Below are 20,849 nucleotides of genomic sequence, written 5' to 3'. Positions count from 1 at the left end.
TCAGTCACTGAACCAACCTGTTGAATCTTGCTACCATTGGAGTCCAGTCCAAGCGCTAAGGGGAGACACAGCGAATTCTCGGGTTGTCTAGGACCAGATTCATCAAGGGTCTGTGCTTGAAATAATTAAGCCAAACCTCACGGACGTGTACCCATGTAGGCAGTACCTCTGCTCTCTGACTTTTCTCTTTATTGGGAAAACTTGCTCTTCCCTGAGCAGGATGAGAGCTAAGGCATTATACATCCGCCATCATCCCTTACATGGCAATTTTTTTAGAAGTTATCCAGCAAAGGCAACTTTCTCATTTGCTGGTGGTAGATAATATTCATGGAATTATTATGAAATTCATATTTATAGAAACACTATTCTTCCCACAACAAATTTTAGCAGTTCAGACATCATAGGATTGCAAATTCAGGCTGCGGGTCACATTTTTCTTTCCACGTAGACAGAGAAAAATATGTCTCAAATGCTGAGTTGAGGATGTGGACTTAACTCATTGGTGATGACACATCAGTTGGCTAATGACCTGGAGACTATTTCCGTGGAAGAAAGTGGGCTTGCTAAAAATAAACTGTTGCTCTAAGATACCACCACAAACCTCCGATGTGCTCAGAGGACACTCTCAGCTGATTATTTATTTAGATAATTTACTAGAGTGGGTATAACAGCCACATAAACCCACTCTAGGCAACTTGTGTAAATGAAGGAATTTATAAGTTCTGGACAGTTACAAGAAATTAAAAGAAAAGTGAACTACCGAGTCCCTGGAAGGGATGGAAACAGTGCAGCTCTGGGGGTCAGGCCTGCCACCATCAGTATTGGTCAATTCCAAATATCCTGTTTCTCAGGGGGAGGGTCCCTCCACTCCAGATTCTGATGCCCAGGGTCCCGGAAGAAAGGTTCCGAAAGGCATAGCATGGATCATATGCCCCTTGCTCATAGTGCCTGGCAGATGTTAGCAGCTCAATACTTTGCTGCTGAATAAGTTAATAAGTGAATGGCCATGCTCTCTGGGCCTTTCGTCACTCAATCCAAAAAAAAAAGAAAATTGAATTTGATGATCTGTGAAGTCTGTATTAGTTGACCATGATTGCTGTAACAGATTACCAAAGATTAGTGGCTTAAAAACCCCACAGACTTATTATTATATGGTTCTGGAGGTCACAAGTTCAAAATGAGTCTTATGGGGCTAAAATCTGTGTATCATCAGGGCTGGTTCCTTTCAGGTACTCCAGGGGAGAATCAGTTCCCTGCTTCCACCAGCTTCTAGAAGCTGCTGGTATACTTGGCTCATGGCTCCATCACTCCAATCTCTGCTTATATTGTCACAATTCCTTCTGCTGACTTTGGCCTTTTGCCTTCCTTTTAAAAGGAGACTTATGATTAGATTGAGCCCACCTGACAATCCAGGATAATTTCCCCATCTCAGACTCCTTAATTTAATCGAAATTTCAAGGTCTCTTCTACCATGTAAGGTTAACATATTCACAGGTTCTGGGTATTAGGATGAGAGCATCTTTGGGGGACCATTATTCAGCACCCCCAAGACCCTTCTGGATTGTAAAATTCTGGAATGCTCTCACTGTTGGTATTGATGTTAGGAATCGTGGAGACCACCTGGTCCTTTTGTGTGTGGAGCTTGCAGTCTATGACAAACAAAGTTGGGCAAGCTGTCCAACAGGAAATCAGAGCTGCTGGGAGAGAATTTCTGTATCAAGTGATTCCTGTCTGCTGGATGAACCAGATGGCTCAATGTCCATGCCAGGCATTTGGGGATAAGAGCAAAGATTTCTGTTATAGCGTTTCTACTAACTTCATCCCCAAATGGAACATTACTATGAGAGGACACTGTCTAAAGAAGTCACTCTTACGGGATTCACGCATCCCCAGAAAGGAGTCTGACTCGGGATCAGACTAAGAACTGTAGGGGACTCCCAAGCACAGAAAAGATTACTGTGTCTACTCCTATTTGTAATTAAAGGGAAAAAAAAACACTCTAAGGCACAAATAAATATGAAGAACTACAACAAATATCTAACTTTATCTCTGATGACCACTGAATGCTTGTTTTGAAATATCTCTATCGAATAATCTCATTTTAAGAATTGGCATTTTCTTCTCATGCCTTCTTGTTGATGCACTAAATGAATTTTTAATCTTCTGGATAATGCAGCCCCAAATATTCTTGGCTGACTAGAAATAATGTCATCCTTAATTATCCAAGCCAGTAATTTCTAGATGTCATTTTATGATACCTTAGATTTTTTTTATTAATACTGTGAAAAGGGATTCTGACATTATCAATGCTAATATAATTATTTAAATTAAAATACGGACCAGAAATTTATAACAAGTACAGCCTAAAATGATATCCTACTATGGAGCTCAGGTTTTTAATTGTTCTATTTATTAAATAAAATGTCTTTATTTACTATCACTCAGGTTTTCATTTCTTTAAAATCAAACATTATTTAACTTTCCGTTGGAGCCTCTGAGCAGCCTGAGATAACAAAAGTTGACAGTTTGAACAACTACTTTACTCCAGGCTATCAGCACATCTGTAAGTTTTTAATTTTATATGTAATAGATGATTAAATCCCCAAATCACTGTGGGCATTATTATTATACTCATTGTAAGATGGGTAAACTGAGGCTCAGAGTGGTTACTTAATTTGATTCAGGTCACACAGCAGAGCAGAAATTTGAATCCAGGGAGCTGGTCTCTTAACTGTTATACTCCATCAGTTCCCAGTATTCCCATACTGTCTGACTAGCACAGGAGCCCCATGCAAGGGCTGCCTATGTGGCCTTTGTTTTTCTTTCTATTTATTTCTTTCCATTTCTTTTCTTCATGTTTTTTTTCCCCTTTTCTTTTTTGAGAGTAAATTTATGATTTCCAACAGTCTTATGGTTTGAGTGAGACTTGTACATCAGAATAACTCAAAGAAGTGCTTCCAGGTATATTTGCCAGGCCCAAGGTCGCGGAGCCTCTGATCTGGTCAGTAGACGCCTGTGTGCAGGTGAAACCTCCCTATTTAACTGTCACCTGAACTCCTTACGAAGAACCACTTCATCAGGCCTTATTAGATACTGAAAGAAGGGCAGAAATTGCTTCATTACCTTCAAGGACGTAGAGGAATCTAAGAACTGCAAGAGGTGTGAGACAATTTGTCAACAAAAGCACATAACAACTTCAAAAAGACTGTGAATCTAGTCTAGGTAGAAAGAAAAATTACAGCAGAAATGCAGTACCTGGCTTGACACATCATAGCAAACACCATGAAACTGAAAAGATTTAAAGACGAATCAACACCTGATGTTCCTCTGTAGCCCCTTTCCCTGAGTTATTACATGCCTCTGCATTCATAAGAAGAAAGGCAGGGTGGAGTGGAGGAAAAGAATAAAACTCTAGATGAATGGGAAAAAAAAAAAAGTACTGTAAATACATTGCGGTTGGAGTTAAATAGCCCCCGTCATTTAAAAATGGAGCAATCTCTTCCAAGAAAAAGCAGTGGGAAATAACCCCATACCTTTTATTCATCTTTAATGCTTTCTGTTCTCCAGACAAGTTTTCACAATTCTGCAGAAGGGTTTAGCAGGCTTAAAAACACATGGCGAGGAGTCATTTCAAAGGATCCGGGTGTTGCGAGCGACGTGCTTATACTAATTTTGCAGTCTTTCTGCATTATTTCGTACGAATTATAAAATAATCCACACCCCTCCAACACAATGACTTGTGTCTCCTTTCAGAAGACACTAATATTCTTGTTGTTGCTGTTGTTGTAGTCAGACAATAACTTTTTTGGCTTTCTGTTATGTTTGTACTTGTGAGAAAGGCAAAGGAAATTTTTTAAAAAGTTAATGTCTGCTTGTATATATAGTTGACTTTTTAAAATGCACTAATTTGGTGTCCTCTCCTGCTTCCTTGCTGTGAGTTTCCATGTGTAATCAACAGACACTAAGTACTTCGTTAGGACATACTGAATTTTTTCCATAGCCCGAGGACCACCTCACACTCTGTTTTTGTCATTAGAGCCCCACACATGGTGTTTTCAGTAAACTTTCATTTCCTAGGATCTGGTCTTTTTCCATTGAACTCAGATTTTTCCCTGATTTGCTTTTAGATTATGTAACAGTTGCCAAATTAGACATGGTTTTTAAAAAAACACCACCACTGCCTCTCCTGATGTTGAATTAGTATTTTAGTTTAGCCACCCCGTAGAAATACCAACAGTCACCCAGGCAAGTGACAAAATTAAAAATTTTTTCATCCAGTCATGGCCTGGAAAGAATAACTGATGTTACTACTCAGTTGCCTGACCTGACATTGATTTTCCATTTCTATGACAATGATCCCTCAATCAACAAATATCAATTGAATGCCTGCAATTCAGAAAGGGCCAGGCCAGAGCATGAGATCCATTAATAACTCCCCACTCCTTCTTTTCCTGTTTTGAAGACGGGTTGGAGGCTTACCCAGTAGCCACATCATTCCCTGCTCCCCCTTCACACACACACTTCCGCCCGGCAGACAGAATCTGCCATCCGATGTGGAGGCTGAAAACTCCAGGCTCCTGCTTTCCCAGGCTCCCGCGCGTTTAGAGCCCAGGCATGGGGCCCAGCCAAGGCCACTGCGACCTGAAGGGAAGGGCTGAGACTGGGGTACGAAATGGGGAAACATGCTTCTTCTCTTTCATAAAAAGAATTTTGAGAAAAGTTGCCCCTTTTCAGCCTTTTAAATACTTTTGTTTAAAAAATGCTGCGGGATTAGGCAGCCATCTTGCCATCATGAGGGCGGAAAGCTAAAGAACAGAAATCAATATTCTGAGGAGGGCCAAGCAGAAAGGTAAGAGTTTTGAGTTCTCAATGGCATCTTGAGCCGTTGCACTAGATCTAGAATTTCCCTGCCTCTGTAGCTTACATCACATGGAATAATGATTGCCCTTCCTATCACATCTCTCTTCAGTTGGGTATCCCCAACTGAAGTTGAAGGCATCCCAACTAATATACTTCCTTCAAAATTCCACTGAGGCATCAATGCCCTACAGAGCTTCCCTCCATAGCACCTCTAACCCACCCCACAGCATCCCCACTCCCATCCCCATTCAAACAGAACAAAGTGACCCTTACTTTCAATTCCCATGTTACCCTGCCACACAGATGCTTATTTTCCTATAAACAATTGAGGTTCTCAAAGCTCCCTCTAATCCACTCTCTCTTAAATTCAATGCAACCATGTCTAGTTGATGTGACCATTCGCCCCATCTGCTGGTGGCGGGCAGAGTTAAACGTCTTTCCTAAGAGGCAGAATCTCTGCTCACACCTGTGAAAGACAGGTAGTTGAAAGTTCAGACACAGAGGAAATTCTTCCCTGCCTTAATACTGAAGCTGTCAACATATCAGCCTCCTCCTCAAGATCATAAACACCTTAAGTGAGTGGATTGTGTGTTTCTTTCATCTTTCATCTGAATTCCTCCAGTGCCCTGCAGAAAGTTTAGCAGCACATAGTAACTCCTCACTATCTGTTTGTTAAAATGGGCTGATAGTTATAGAATTTAAGTGTTAAAACTCAGTGACACCTTAGAAATTCTCTAATATAACCTCCTAATTTTAAAGGTAAGGGTATTGAGGACTGGAGAGTTTAAATAACTTCCTCAATTTGTAAAGGAGGGGCAGAGCTAGAACCACCAGCAAGGTCTAATCCAATGGTCTTTCGTTCCACCAGAAGAATGAATGCATTTGTGGTCTAGGTGGACAGAAAGAATATCTTCAAAAATATAACTAAAAATGCAAGCAGATGCAATAAATATCACACACTGTTGCAAAAGGGGAGAAGATATTTTGGACTAGAATGGAGGGTGAACATTGGCTATTATACATGTCAGGTAGCACAATCGTCTTGGACTTGTTGCCTGCACTCTCCCGATATCAGCTTGGAGAGGGCATCCCTGACTTCCCCATCTAAATTTGGAAAACACCTCATCTATTCTCTCCACAGCACCTTCAATGTTTTCAATTCTCTCGACTCCCCATGTACCACTGCACATTTACCTATGTGTTTATTTGGTTGCTTGTTTGTTTAATTTGCATCTTCTCCAGAAGGGCAAGAGCCATGCCCATCTTATTCCTCACTCTTTATCCAGCCCTTCACAGAACCCCTGATAATTAGTAGACACTCAGTGTCTAATCAGTCATTAATCTGTTCAGCAACATTCCAGGTGATGGGGGTACAAAGATGAGGAAGACAGACAAAAGTCTTGTCCTCTCAGAACTTATAACCTACTTGGGGAAGACAGAAAATAAGCAATATAACATAAGCACAATACTGCATATTTTAGGACCTTCAGATGCCACCAACTTGAAGATGCACTGTTATTTTTATGTGTAAACAAAGAAAAAGACATCACAAACTTTGCTAGGTCACTGGTGTTTTAATGCGCCATAACTTCAGAGATGTAAAAATATGAAGAAAGGGGCATCTTAGAAATGATGAAATATAACACACTGTATGTTAGATGATGACAAGTGTTATAGTGAAAAATAAAAGCATGCAGGATGTGCCTAGAGAGAGTTCCTTGAATTGATGAATGAATTAGGTTGGAACTAGGTAGGGAGGGATAGTGGAATATCAGAGACGTGGATAGTCATCAAGAATTGATGCATTAATCAAGAACCGACCTTGTATTTACATGGGACGCAGTAACTTTAGTGGCAGATATATCCCGACCCCAGTCCTGGCACTTATTTGTTGTGTGGGCTTGAGCAAGTTTTTGAATCGCAGTTTCCTAACTTGGAAAATGGGTATTATAAAGTGTGATATTTGAAATAATATACGTGAAAAGACCCTGAACTTAATGAAGACTCAATAAATGGTAGTTTTTTTTTTTTATTACTTTTATCATTTTATTCAGTAACTCCTCAACTGAATTCTAGTTGATTTCCTATTTGTTTGTCTAACTGCTGGACCTTGGCTTTGACTTTCCAGTCCTGGGCTCTTTTCCCTTCATAAACGCCCACAGCACTCTGGGTTCATCTTTTGAAACTTGTTTCAACTTGTCCCTCATCTGTCTTCCCTACTAGAGTATAAATTCCTTGAACATGTGAGCCCTGACTTATTCATATCCCTCTTCTCTAGAATATAATGCTTGGGCCCTAGAAGGTTCTTATAATATTTGTTGACTTAATGTAAGAGCAAATATGTTGGGCAAAGGGCCTTCCAGCTAAAGGAAAAGTTTTTATAAAAGCTCTGGTGATGAATGCACTGGGCATTCATCCATTCACTCAATAAAACCTCGTTTGCATGTTAACTGGCCATAGATTCAGAGGCGATTACTGCTCCTTGAAATACAAATACACAGGAACAGCCCATGCAGTGAGTAGGTCAGTACTCATTTTGGACTTTCCCTATGACACTAGTAATCTCTACACTGCTCCCTTCAGTTTGATTTGAATGTGTGGCTCCAGCAGTCCCTTCCCGTGGTAAGCTGTTAACTTTACAAGGTTCTAAAGAGACCGCAAATATTTCTCAATGCTTTTGTGTGAGTGCCAGAATTTACATCCATCACTGCCCTGTGGGAGGGTTGCCTTTTCAGTAATGCAAAAAACAAACAAACAAACAAAACCCCCCAAAACGGGGATGATCGGTTCCCTTTCTCCTTTAGACAAGTATGCCTTGGAAAAGCATAAGCTCAGCTGCAGGCCCACGAGCTGACATGCCAACCTGCAAAGTCACTTTTTTGAAAATGACTTTGTTTCTTCATTAGTTAAGAACTGAGCAGGCAAGAAAAATGTCTAAAAACCAAATTCCCCATTGAAATTTTGAGGTCTCTTTAAGCAAAAATGACCTTCTCCTGGCTTTGCAGGTCAAGAAACCATTAGAAAGAAATCATCTCAGCTGCCCAAAGATGGCCTCAAGTCCAGCCACCTGGGCGCCAAAGCCGACGCCACGCTGACGCAGATGGGTACCCAGCCAGGAGAGGTGAGCTCCAGTGTCACGCTCTCTCTGCTCCTCCAGCCCGGGAGGGAAGGGAGTGGAAGATGGGTGGAGAGGACAGCAGACCAAAAAATCAACAACGTGCAACATGTCTCATAGCCAGGTCAGCTGTGGCAGTCCCGTCATGCTGCTGACCTGTCCCAGCACCGTGCAGAGCGCGCCAGCCCCTCTGTCAGATGGGCCACTTGTAACCTTCCATCTTGGCGCCCGTCCACCAGCCTCAAATAAGCAGACAAGGACGAGTTCTAGTAACCGTTGAAAATACCCTTCAATCTACAGAAGCTTACTGTCAAATGATGGATAATAGCTTGAACTGAGTTAAGCAGAAACGGCTAGCAAAATATCATGGAAGGTTTGAAAGAAACTCAAAGAAAGTTCAAGCTCTTGTTTTGATTTTGACTATTTCTTCCTAACTGTGCCACTCTGGACTGGTCACTGGTCCTCTCTGAGTGCTATTTTCCCAATTTTTCTAATTTTCTTATAGAAATAGCAATTATATTTTAACCGATCTACCTGTCAGTTATTAGTCAAAGGTCAAATGATTAAAAGATCTCAGGGTACTTTGCTGACTTAAGGCACTGTACAAATGCTGGATTGTGTCCTATGGTTTATATGATAAAATAAGAGGGTACAGTTAAAGATAGCATGACAATGTAGATATATTTTATGAATAAGGACATCATTCTTATTTAAACTTTTGACACTGTTTGGAACAAAAGCAGATTTTTGTTTCCAGACAAGCAGCTCTGCAGAGTGGTCCACAGGTGGTCCATACTGTCCCATCCCCTTCCTCCTAATCCTCCTCTGGGCGTGAACAGGACAATCTCTGGATCCTTCTGCTTTATTTGCAAAGTGTGTGGTGTGGCGAGACAAACGTAAGGCCAAAATGAGGCAAATAATGGCTCCTTTACACTTTGCACTGCCTTGCTTTAAGGACTTCATGAAATAAAGTATGAGAAAATTCTTAGAAAAGAATAAAGTGGTTTACAAATGGTGCCTTAAGCAAAGTTCTCATCATGCTCAAAAATTTTGAGCCTCCACTGCCCATAGAACAACAGTAGCATCTGGCTTTCAAATCCATCCACACTTTTCCTTCAGCATCTTCCTTCTCTGCTGTTTTAGCACAATGACAAGGTCCTCTGTCACCTGCGCTGCTCACCTTCCCTCTGCTGGGGTCACGCACCAACCAACACACCCAAAAGTCTTCTTCCACCGCCACCACCATCAACACACCCCCATCCCACCCTCCGCCCACCTCTGGGCCTCCAGTAGCCTTCTTTTTCCTGCCTGGAATCCATTTCTTTCTCATATCTGCTTCGCAAAGCCTTGCTTATTTTTCAAAGCCCCTCTCTTTCAGGAAGCCTGTCCAGGTAGCTCCACTCCCATCAAGCCTGTTTCAAATGTATCCTTCCTACCTGCTAAACTCCGAAAGACCTCACATCATACTTACATCATTATGCCTTTTGATCTTCTCCACCACTTCTTTTCTGTAACTTTTTAAAAGCCTAGGTAACAGCATAGGCAAAGCTCTGATTAAGTGACCAGGTGATAAACTCCCAGAAGACAAGAAAGACACGTGGACATCTATCTACCTTCAGCAGGTTTCCGCCGTGCTTAGCACAGGACTGAACACACTGCAGGTATTCCTGAACACTTGTGTCTGAGTTGACTGCCATGGTTTCTGGAAGATTTTCTGCTTTAAATATCTAGTTTATACTGTTACATACGCAGTAACTGTAGCATGAAATATCTTTGAAACTATAAAATCTCTCCACTCAATGGCCTAGACAGCTGTGCCTGCACAGCACAAGGTACAATCATTCTAAAGTAATACTTAGTGAATTTGTGAATTAGTGAATTTGATCACAGACAGGCCCGGGCAGCTGTGAAGAGCTTACTGCTTGCCAGGCATTGTTGGAAGTGCCTTGTGTATATTTTCCATTTAATACTCAGAACAGCCCTAAGAAGTGAATACTGTTATTAGCATCTCCATTGTACAGATGGAGAAACTGAGGCCCAGAGGAATGAAAGGACACAGAGTAAGGATTCAAATGCAAGGAGTCCAGCCTCAGAACCAGAGCTACACTCTGCTCTGTTGTTTCTCATCTGAAAAAGCCCTAAGGGACTTGACTGCTTTGGCTTCTGAACTGCCAGATCTTTGCTCTATGCTGCCCTAAACCTTATCTTACTTGGATTTAAAAGAAAGGCCACAAAAAACCCCTCTTCCACACTTCCCACTGCGCCTGCCCCTGGGGACTTCTGCTTTTGTGTTCCTTTCATGTCCCCAACATTTAACAACCGCAAGAGAGGCAGCAGAGCTTCCTTCAAATGTAAACTGTGGTAAGTACCAGGCTGTTTGGAGCCCAAGGAGCTCCTGAATCAGTCACTGTTTGCTGCTCCCTCTAACAAATATCTCTTTGAGATTCGAGAATGACTCAATCACACATCCCACACCTGCCAAGCAGAATCAGCTGCCTTGAGACCTGAGCTGTTCTGCGAGTACACAGTGTCAAAGGGCGAGCCCATTTATAGACTTGGTTAGTTCAGTGATGCACTAGCGAGGGGAAAACAACCCTCGTTTATATAACACTGAAAATTCAGGATGGGTAACCTAGACGAGAACCCAGGAAACATAAATATTGAAATATGACAAATGATGATACAACAATATTATTACTAACCAAGGTACAAACACCTCTTTAAAACTGAGCAGCAAAATGTTTCATCATATTCCAAATCAGTTTCCCTACAGAAGCCACAGGCCATGAACCTTCTGAAACTGAATGCAAAATTTGTGTGACTTTCCCTATGTTTTTTGGCTGGAAGAGCCACAGCTCTCATGAATTTGAAAGCCCAGCCACGAGGCTTCCTCTTGCCAAGAAAGTGTTCCTGCTGCACAATGGCTGGAGTTAGAACCACTAAGTCATCATGCCTAGACCCAGCTTCTGGTCCCACTGTGCAAAATCCTTCCAAATGGTGTGGTTTAGAGGTGCAAGTATGTCTTTGCCTCTACTGGAACTCTACCCGCAGAAGCAATTGTCTTTGAGAGCAGAAATAATAACACAGAGACTATCCTTTGTACCAGGACCCAAAAGGTGACCTCGGCTGTCCTCAGGTTCTACTGCTTCCATCTGCCTAATTCTCACTGACTGCCATGTGGCGCCTACAGAAATATGAACCTTCAAAGGCCATTTCATGTACCTGAGGAGGAATGGTAGAGACAATCTGGGCTGCTTTTCCCATACGCACTGTTTACATTCCTCCGGAGCCAAACCCCATCCTTTCTCTCCTCCCGTAGTCTCGGCTATTCCCTGTACACACCTCCTTCCTCTGCCACTCCCCTGCTCTGGATTCCTCTTAGTATGTCTGTAATTTATTTTAAAATATTTCAGCACAGTGTGATGTTATATATACATTTGTCAGGTTAGTCTACCCTGTGCATATAGGCAGTTGACTTAACCAGCATACCCACTTTCCAGGAGGTGAACGAGCATTTCATCAGAAGATCCACAGTCCAGGCACTGAGCCCTGTCCATTGTCCAGCAGCATCAGTGACCTTGTTACTTAGCATAATGGTAGTAAAACGGGCTCTCATTGGTGAAATTACGGGTATACAAGGCACTGGATTGGCTAAAGCATGTCTTCTCGATGGCAGTGATATATTCCACACATGGGCAATATTTCTTTGGAGGGGGAAGAGGTAAAAGGAAGCCTGAAATATTGCAGGGGTTTCATGTTCTTCTAAAGCACAACCCTACCTGAGAACATCTTCTGCCTTAGTATTTAATTTCTCTCCTTAAGTTAAGTTTAATTGACTCAAAAATTTCTCCTTTGAGGAGAATAATGAAAAAAAAAATGTGAACATCTGGCTAAAGTAATTTAACACCCTCTATACCCTTGGAGGAATACAGCATGTAGCCAATTCTTCTTTTTTTTTTTTTTAGCCAATTTTTTTTTTATTTTTAGGATCAGTAAGTATATTAGCTGTGGGCTTGTCATATATAACCTTTATTATGTTGAGGTAAATTCCTTCTATATCTAATTTGTTGAGAGTTCTTACTGTGAAAGGATGTTGAATTTTGTCAAATGCTTTTTCTGCAGCTATTGAAAACAATCATGTAATTTTTATCCCTCGTCCTGTTCACACCCTGTATCACACTTACCAATTTGCATATGCTGAGCCATTCTTGCATCCCAGGGATAAATCCCACTCAGTCATAGTATATGGTTCTTTTAATGTGCTATTGAATTCGGTCTGCTAGTATTTTGTTGAGGATTTTTGCATCTATGTTCATCAGGGATATTGGCCTGTAATTTTCTTTCCTTGTAATGTCCTTGTCTGGCTCTGATATCAGGGTGATGCTGGCCTCATAAAATGAGTTTCAAAGTATTCCTTTCTCTTCAATTTTTTGGAAGAGTTTGAGAAGGACTGACAGTAATTTTTCTTTAAATTTTGGTAGAATTCACTTGTGAAGCCACCTGGTTCCGGGCTTTTTATTTGTTGGGAGATTTTTGATTACTGATTTTCATCTCCTTACTGGTAATTAGTCTGTTCAGATTTTCTATTTCTTCATGAGTTTAGTCTTGGTAGGTTGTATGTTTCTAAGAAGTCTGCCGTTTCTTCAAGGTTGTCCAGTTTCCTGGCATATAGTTGTTCATAGTGGCCTCTTATGATCACTTGTATTTCTTTGGTATCAGTTGTCACACTCAAGAGTGAAAAGTTAAAAGCCTTTCCTCTGAGATCAGAAACAAGACAAGGAGGCCCACTCTCATCACTTCTATTCAACATAGTACTGGAAGTCCTAACCACAACAATTAGGCAAGAAAAATAAGTAAAAGCCATCCACACTGGAAAGGAAGAAGTAAAATGATCTCTGTTTGCATTTGATATAATCTTACATACAGGAAACCCTAAAGACTCCACCAAATATCTGTCAGAACTAATAAATGAGTTCAGTAAAGCTGCAGGATACAAAATCGGCACACGAAAATCAGGTGCATTTCTATACACTAACAATGAACCATCTGAAAGAGATATTAAGATAGAAATCCCCTTTACAATAGTATCAAAAGAAGAAACTACTCAGAAATAAAGTATTTTTAGTATCAGTGACCTAGCTTTGATCCCCGAACTGTCCTGTATTCTACCTCTGATCCTAGGAGCACTCGTTTGCCTGATGGAGGCGTTGTTACTACATCCTGCCACCGCATATTGTCACATTTGCCTCATGTCAACCTACAATGCAAATTGTTTCTACAAGACCAAAAATTTGACGGGAGTTGGGGCTTGATCAAAGTGTAAGTTCAAACTGTGTGACCATTTGGGGTCTGCATGCTGATAAATATCTATAGATACCAGATTTTAATCTAAGAAGAGAAATTACCCTCATTTACTTTCAACTGTTGGTTGCTATCGTGATACCTAATCACTCTGCAGGACAAAATTGACTTCCAGCTTTAGAAAGCCCTCATGTTCGTTATAAGCAGCAGAGCTAGTTGCAAAGAGCGCAGACTCTGGAATTAGACTGTCTGGACTCAAATCTATTCACTAGCTGTTGATCTCATGCAAGGTACTTACCTCCCTCAGCTCCAGTCCTCTTTTTAGAAAAACAGGAAGAGTAACTGTATCTATATTATGTAAAATACTAAGAACAGTATCTTAGAAATTGTAGGCATTCAAAAATATCATCGTCATCATCATCTTTGTTACTCTGGGGAACAATTAAAACTCAATTTATCTAGAAAAAAATGCAGAAACTAAAAAAATGTGGAAGTTCACGTACACTTAGCATAAATGCTTCTTTCTGTATAGCTGCCTATTTTACCATTTAGTTCTCTTGCATCCTTTCGACATGTTGGGTACTAATTCCACACATAGGCTCCAAGGAAATATCCTTTATTAGTAGTAAGAGAAATTTACATGGCACCATAGGACTAATAAACTCTTTCACGTGCATTATCTGATTCTCCGAGTATCTTTATGAAGTGTGTATAGCGTCATCAGGTAACCAGAATATTCATTTTATAGACTATGAAACTCAGAGGCCCAGAGAAACGAAGTGGCTTGACCAAGAGCACTTGGATATAAGTGGTGGCGCTAAGACTCACTCTTCTGCTTGTCAGGACTTAAGGATTTGATGATGCTTGTCCCGGTGACAATTACTTTCCTGCTTCCGGTGGTCCTCTTGCTTCTGCTCTAGTCATATTGCCGAAATGGTCCTTCTGTATGTGTGCCAGATCACTTCACTCACATCTTCAGGCATGCCGATGGCTTCCCACTGCCCTTCAACTCAAATGCCAAATCCTTGCCCTGACTGTCTAGACACTGCCTGGTCTGGCCCTGCCCACCACTCTGGGCGCATGTGGTTAAAATCTCCCTCTTATTTCCTTGGCTTTAGCCCACTGCCACGTCTCACCTGGGTTACCACACTTGCTCTTCGCTCTACCTGGAAGGCTCTGACCCCACCTCCTAGAACAGGCAGTGTCCTCATCATTCCCTTGTCCAATCAGAAGCCGCTTCTTCAGAGAGCTCTTCCCTAAGAAGCTCATAAAAGTAACCCCTTTCTAGGCATGCGCCATGACACTAACTTGTACCGTGGACTTTGACTCTCCTATCACTCTCTGCGACTGGCTTGCCGGCACCCAAAGAGTTTATTTCTCCACCTATTTCTTTACACTCTCTCTCCCCACTGACTGAAAGCTTCAGAAGTGTGGGAACTATTTCTGTCTTTATGGGGGGTAGAGTGTCTGGTACCTATTTAGTACCTAATACCTAGTAGGTATTAAGTAAGTATTTGTTCAATACATGAATGAAAATTACTTTATTTGTGGTGAAACAGACTTTCTTTCCCAGTTTTGTTAATAGTGACCCTTCAGCTGAAAATTAAATACTTTCATTCCCCTCTTTAGCTTACCAGTCACCTATAGATGCTCCTTGCGGCTAAGCCATTTCCTAGGCAAACTCCTGTTTCAGGAAGCAATTCTCTCTTGCAGGTAGTTTTTCTGAAAATTATTTCATCAAAATCTTTGTTTCTAAAGGTTTGTGTTAGTTAAAGGAGGGGCCTTTCCCAGATAGAAGCACCTGATTGACTGCTAGGAAAACAGCTCGAAGGGTTCTCATCTATCATATTTTCCTTAGCCAGGTGCAGACAAATTGCATGGCAGGGGATGGATCTGGGAGAGAATCTCGGAACTGACACCAGAGATGACCGCATTTCCTGACGGACTTTTGAAGAGGAAATCTGAGTATGCACGCAATATTTTCTAACATCCTTCTGATATGAACATTTATTTGTTCCAAAGCCTTTGGGTGAGTGATTGTTGGGATATGCATCTCTGTTTAATTAAGGAAGCCATTTCTTGGGACTGAGTAGACACCAGATGGGTATCTGAATTTCAGGAAACTCCAGCTGAAGTGACTGTAATGACTGGCAGACAAGGTCAAAGTGTTTATCAGCAAGGAGTTACGTCTTTTCCTCTGGTTGCAGAAAACAACAGCCACCGTGTTTTGGCCTGTTGAGATTTGTTTTCCTTTCTCCCAACTTCTCTCCCATCCCCTTAGAGGGATCATGAATTTGGCACCACCCTTGCCAGACATTTCAAACAGAAAATTGTGCTGTGTGTTGCCTGTGCAGAAAGGCTTGACATATTTTTTGCTTTGTTCAAGTGGGCAGGGTATATGATGCTATTTAATGTAACTTAGCTCTTCTCTTAAAAGCCTTTATCAAAGAATGTACAAGATATCCCCGCTGCTAGTAGCTTGCCAACCTCATACAGTTAGAGCAACTGGAATCTGCAAACATGTGATGCATTTTAGAAGGTACTGTAGTCATGAAAAGTGAAACTGCCTTCACTATGGAGGCTTTGAAGAGGGGAAAAGAGAGTCCCGAAAAGGAGGAAAAAAGAAATTTGAGGGAGAGAAAAGGCGTGGCTTTCCAGTTACATATTCAACACATTTATCTGAGCACTCTAGCAAGTATTGCAAAAGTCTAAATTCCCTTGAAAATTAAGCATGAGATAAGTCCTGAACGAAGGGCCAGAACTGTACTGCTATGGATTGAACTGTGTTCCCTGCAAATTCACATGTTGAACTCCTACCCCTCAATGCGACTGTATTTGGAGATACAGCTTTTAGGAGGTAAATAAGGTTGAATGAGATCATCAGAGTGGAGTTCTAATTCGATAGAATTGCTAGCCTGGTAAGAAAAGAGAGAGCTATCTTTCTTTGAATACACACAAGGAAGAGGTCAGGCTAGCCCACAGTGAGAGGGTGGCCACCTACAAGCCAGAAAAAGAGGGCTCACCAGAAGCTGCACCCCGATCCCAAACGTTCAGCCTCCAAGACGGTGAGAAAATAAATGTATGTGGTTTCAGCCACCCAGTCGATGGTATTTTGATATGGCAGGGCAAGCTGACTAAGACAGATTTCGCAGCCTCCGCTTGGTGGGCTAATACAAGATGTTCAGCCCTGAATCGTCGATGAGGCAGCTTTCTTTACAGAGTGTGAAAAACCAGCCTTCCCACTTAAAGAATGCAGGGCTCCTTTCAGTGCCGTGTGACAGGGGCTACAGGGAGTAGTATTAACTTATTTTAGTTATCGCCCTGCCCCCAACAAAGGGGTAAGGTTAATATTAATAGTAAGGTGTTTGGGAAACAACTTGACAACACTTATCCAAACACAAAATCCATATACCTTTGCCCCAGGTAGATTTCAAAGAATTTATCCTTAAAAAAGTCCACTCACCTAAATGTGCCAAGATGTCCACATAAGAATACTCATTGCCACGTTGCTCGTAACAGAAAAATACTGGAAGCAACTGAACTGTCCATCACTAGAGCACTAGTTCAATAAATGATGGCAGAGTCATACACTAGAATGTTGTGCTATGGTGAAAAAAGAAGATACTTCTATATATATTTGTGTCCATCCTCTGTCTGTTTGCTCCCACAAACCATCCTTTGTTCCCCCCGTTCTTCTCTGTATCACAGGAGAGCCCACCAGCTCACGCTGCGTTCCCAGGTTCCCATGCCTCTTGGTTCCTGCCTGGGCTTGGCCAATGGAAATCTCTAACAGGAACTTTGAGGGGCAGTATTTCTGACTGCAGCTCTGTCTTTTCAGAGCTCAGATCCCACTGGACAGAACCACTGTGGTTCCACCTTCCTTCTGGTGAGAAAAGCCCCCATCTCTCCCCTTTGACCCACGAGGGTAGGGGGGTAACGGCTTTATGTCATCCCTCATCTCTTGGCTGTATTATCATCCTCTGACTTCTCAGGGATTCTATAATCAGTTCCATGTATTCAGTTCTCTCTTTTAAAGACCTCAGACTTGATGCTGGGATGGGACAGAAACAATGTGAAGTGGCAAAGCAACCTTTGGGACACTATAGAGCATGCTCCTCTTTGCATGAAACAACAGGATATCTGTCCATAAACATGTGTTTGTATGTGATCTGAATGATCATACAAGAATCATTAACAGTAGAAGCTTTTGTAAATGGGCAGTGGAGGTCTGAAGAAAAATGGAAGTTTACCCTCCATAGTATCCGTGTTAAGATTTGAATTTTTACCGTAAGCAGGTATTAAAAAGAAGTTTAAACTTGGAAAAATACTTTTCAAGTTACGCTGTGGTTTTTAGTGAAAGAGCGTCTTCTCTTTTATGACTATGTTTGGACCTACGACCCTGAGGGTGGCAGGGTGAAAGTCAGAGAATTTCCATCCCACAGCAGCTATAATAGTCATGTCATTCCTATGCTTAAAACCCTCCTGTGCTTTCTGTGGTGTTTTGGAGAAAGACTAGAATCAGTTACACTTTGCAGCCTGACCACTGTCCCCTCACTTCTGCAGCCTCTTCCAGTCCAGGCAATGACTTGCTCTCCATGTAACAGGCATACTAGGCTTCTCCTAATTCCTGAAATCACACCTTTTTCTCACCTCAAGGTCAGCTAACAGCCTGTCGTCCCTGCCCAAGGGCTCTCTCTCCCACACCATCTTCTCACCACTAGTTAACATACTCACTTTAGAGAGATGTGGTTTAAAATCATACTGGGTCAGTTACTCCTACTGTAACTTATTTCTTTCCATGTAGCACACAGTCCTGTTTTTATATATTTGTGTGACTGTTTGATTAATGCCAGCTTTAGATGAAGGGACCATTTTAATGAATGAGTGACAATGCTGGAGTCATCCTACCACTGAGTGGGGACCCTAGCTAGCTCTTACTGAGCCCTGGTCCAACACGTCCAGACCCATAAGCGATGGGTCACTTACTCAAGCAGAAAGCACTTCAGCTATATATATAACCTTGCCTTTCTGCACATTATTTCTTAAAGCAAGCACACACCCATTTTTATACAGAGTCTATAACACCTTAAAAGTCAAATAGCTTTTGTCTAGAATATTAGTAGTTAAAATTGTGTTTATTAACGAAGAAACTGGCAAACATTAATAAAAGAAAAGAGAGGAAAATCAATAGGCTAGTTGCATATTTCTCTTCTTTTCCTTCTGTTTCTTCTATGAAATCAGAAAAAGATTCATTTTAATATCAATGAAATAACAAGGAATATTTTCTTGTTCTTCTAGTTAATAACCTTTCATATACAATTACCTCAGAACCTGTACTTCCAGTTGGCAGGAGTGGGAGCTCAGGTGTAAGATGTTCTAGACATTCAATCAGTCACTTCAGAGCCCACTGTACGCTTTGTCTCCTAGATGACCTAAATCAACTCCTGTCCTGAGTTTCAGGCATTTCCATTATGATGATGATTATAAATGGCCTTCCATATCAGGTGCTTTGCTGCTGTGCTAAAGAGACGAAATGTTTTCCTGGTGGGACTTCCCAGTATTCAGGCACCATTTCTCTAAGACATAGGATTGGCTGAAATGGAGGCGGGAACAATCAGAAATCTGGGCAGTGAAAACGTGTTTGATCTGGGGCCAAACTCAAATTTTGAGCTCAGGGAAGAGAAGATGAGGACTATCTGATGAGGGGCCACCTAGAAAGTCAGCATCACATGTCTCTGGTGCCCAGAAACAGAAGGTTACATTTACAGGACACTTGGTTTAATGTCACCAATCGCCACTGCCAGTGAAGGCTCTGTCACAGGAAGATGAATGGGGTCTGCCAAGTGAGTGTTCCGACAGCTCCCCTTGGATTCAGTCTCGAATCCCTGGGTCCATTCCAATCCAGGCTTAAGATGAACTCCAGCCTCCAAGTGTTCAGGGCCTGCTGCTCACTGTCGTGCATGACATGGGAAGACCCAGGGGAACTGGCCAGATTGCTCCAGGAATAGAACAAATGATGTGACCGATAACTCAGACTGTCTGTCTATTTCTTGGCAGTGGGAGAGTAATAAACAGCCCACGGTCAGGCCCTGAAATGCACAGTCAATACATAGTCTATTTTGTGACTCTTGGATAAATGGTGCCTGACTTTTCTCAAGATGACAGCTAACTACACCCCTTTCCACATACACGCACACACACACATACACACACCACTGCCATTACTATTATTTATTGAATAATTTTAGGGAGGCCAGATGCTGGCTGAACTAAAACTTCAAGGACTATCATAGGAAAATATATGATTCCTGCCCTCAGGAGCTTACAGTCCAGGCTTATCTTGTATTTGTATAAATGTCTCTGCAAGAATCTCAGATAATAATAATAATAACATAATAATAATAATAGCTAGCAGTTAGTGAGTACTTAGTGTGAGCTAAATACTATGTTGAGTGCTTTACATGTTTTATCCAATTTAAACCTCATAGTAACCTTTATAATCCTCTGAGGTTGGCATGATTTTTATTCTCACTGTACAGATAACGAAATCAAACAGAAACACAAATAGGTTAGATAAAACTTGCCTAAGGTCACAGAGCCAGGATGTAGTAGATCTGGGGTTCAAGTCTAGGAGTCTGGCTCTAAAGACCAGTATCTTACGTACTCCCCTAAAATAATCACAGCTGTAAATGAGTAAATATTTCCTATGCTAAGTTATCTCAGCATGCTTTATGTAGTGCTCACAATTAGTGATTAATCTAATTTATGTAACACTTAAAAAATGCTTTTATTTTCTCCTGCCCACATTTCTGTAATAGCAGTACTATATTTTACACACGAGGAACCGAGGCTTAGAGAGTCATACAGCTGTCCCAGGGCTAACACAGCAGGACTCAATCCTTGGTCAGTTTTCTCCAATATTTGACTCTTGCACACTGGCATTATATGCCAGTTCAAGAAAAATGCCTTCAAATGGTACCCTAGACAAGCATTACCCTAGTAAAGACAATAACACTGTCGTTTACATGGTGCTTTACTACTCACATTTGAATTTACTCGAGTCCCATGGTCAGTCTGAAAGTCAATAGCTCAGGTCGTAGGTGTCAAAGCTGAAGTTCAGAAGCTGAGGGGCAGGTCTGGAGTCATACCACTTCGTCCCCACTCACTGATCTCCATTCAGTCACTAGTTCACTTAAGAAACCACAATGCTGGGGAAAGAGAAAGCTGAATAAGCCCCTCTGTCTTCTGTAATTCACGGTCAGAGCCGAAGAGCTGAAATCTTTCCAAGTACTTTCTACTCTGTCTATGGATCCACTTTGACCTCCTGGTGGAAAGATGCTGCTTTGAAAGAGCAGATGCTCTGATCCCTGGGGGTAACACTGGGCCCCTGGGGGGTCACCCCTCCCCACCCCGCCCCGATTCTTCCCCTTTCTCTACTTGAACTCTGGTGAAAAGCAGAAGTTGCCCTCCTCAGGAGATACAGAATGGAACACTCAGCGCTGATGGGGAGGCTGGCTCTGCAGTGTCTTTTTCAGCATCTGTAAGGACAGAGTTCTAGTTGCAACCTGAGAAT

At 41.7% G+C, this 20,849-nt stretch overlaps 1 protein-coding gene across 12 annotated transcripts in view; it reads right to left on the bottom strand.

Annotated features, from left to right (window-relative positions):
- The window catches only part of COLEC10 (collectin subfamily member 10), a 401,773-nt gene that overhangs the window by 119,874 nt on the left and 261,050 nt on the right, over positions 1 to 20,849 (bottom strand). For 11 of the 12 annotated variants that reach the window (XM_045508463.2, XM_045508465.2, XM_010972584.3 and 8 more), the window contains one exon: positions 20,321 to 20,484. The exons of the other annotated variant lie outside the window; for it this stretch is intronic. The gene's annotated coding sequence lies outside the window, so the exon portion shown is untranslated. The remainder of the gene's footprint in view (positions 1 to 20,320; positions 20,485 to 20,849) is intronic. 12 annotated transcript variants of the gene reach the window in all.

The sequence above is a fragment of the Camelus bactrianus genome, chromosome 25 (genome assembly GCF_048773025.1).
Source record: "Camelus bactrianus isolate YW-2024 breed Bactrian camel chromosome 25, ASM4877302v1, whole genome shotgun sequence".
Taxonomy (NCBI): Eukaryota; Metazoa; Chordata; class Mammalia; order Artiodactyla; family Camelidae; genus Camelus; species Camelus bactrianus.
Note: the sequence above shows the minus strand (reverse complement) of the source record. Positions and strands in the feature narration are given on the sequence as shown.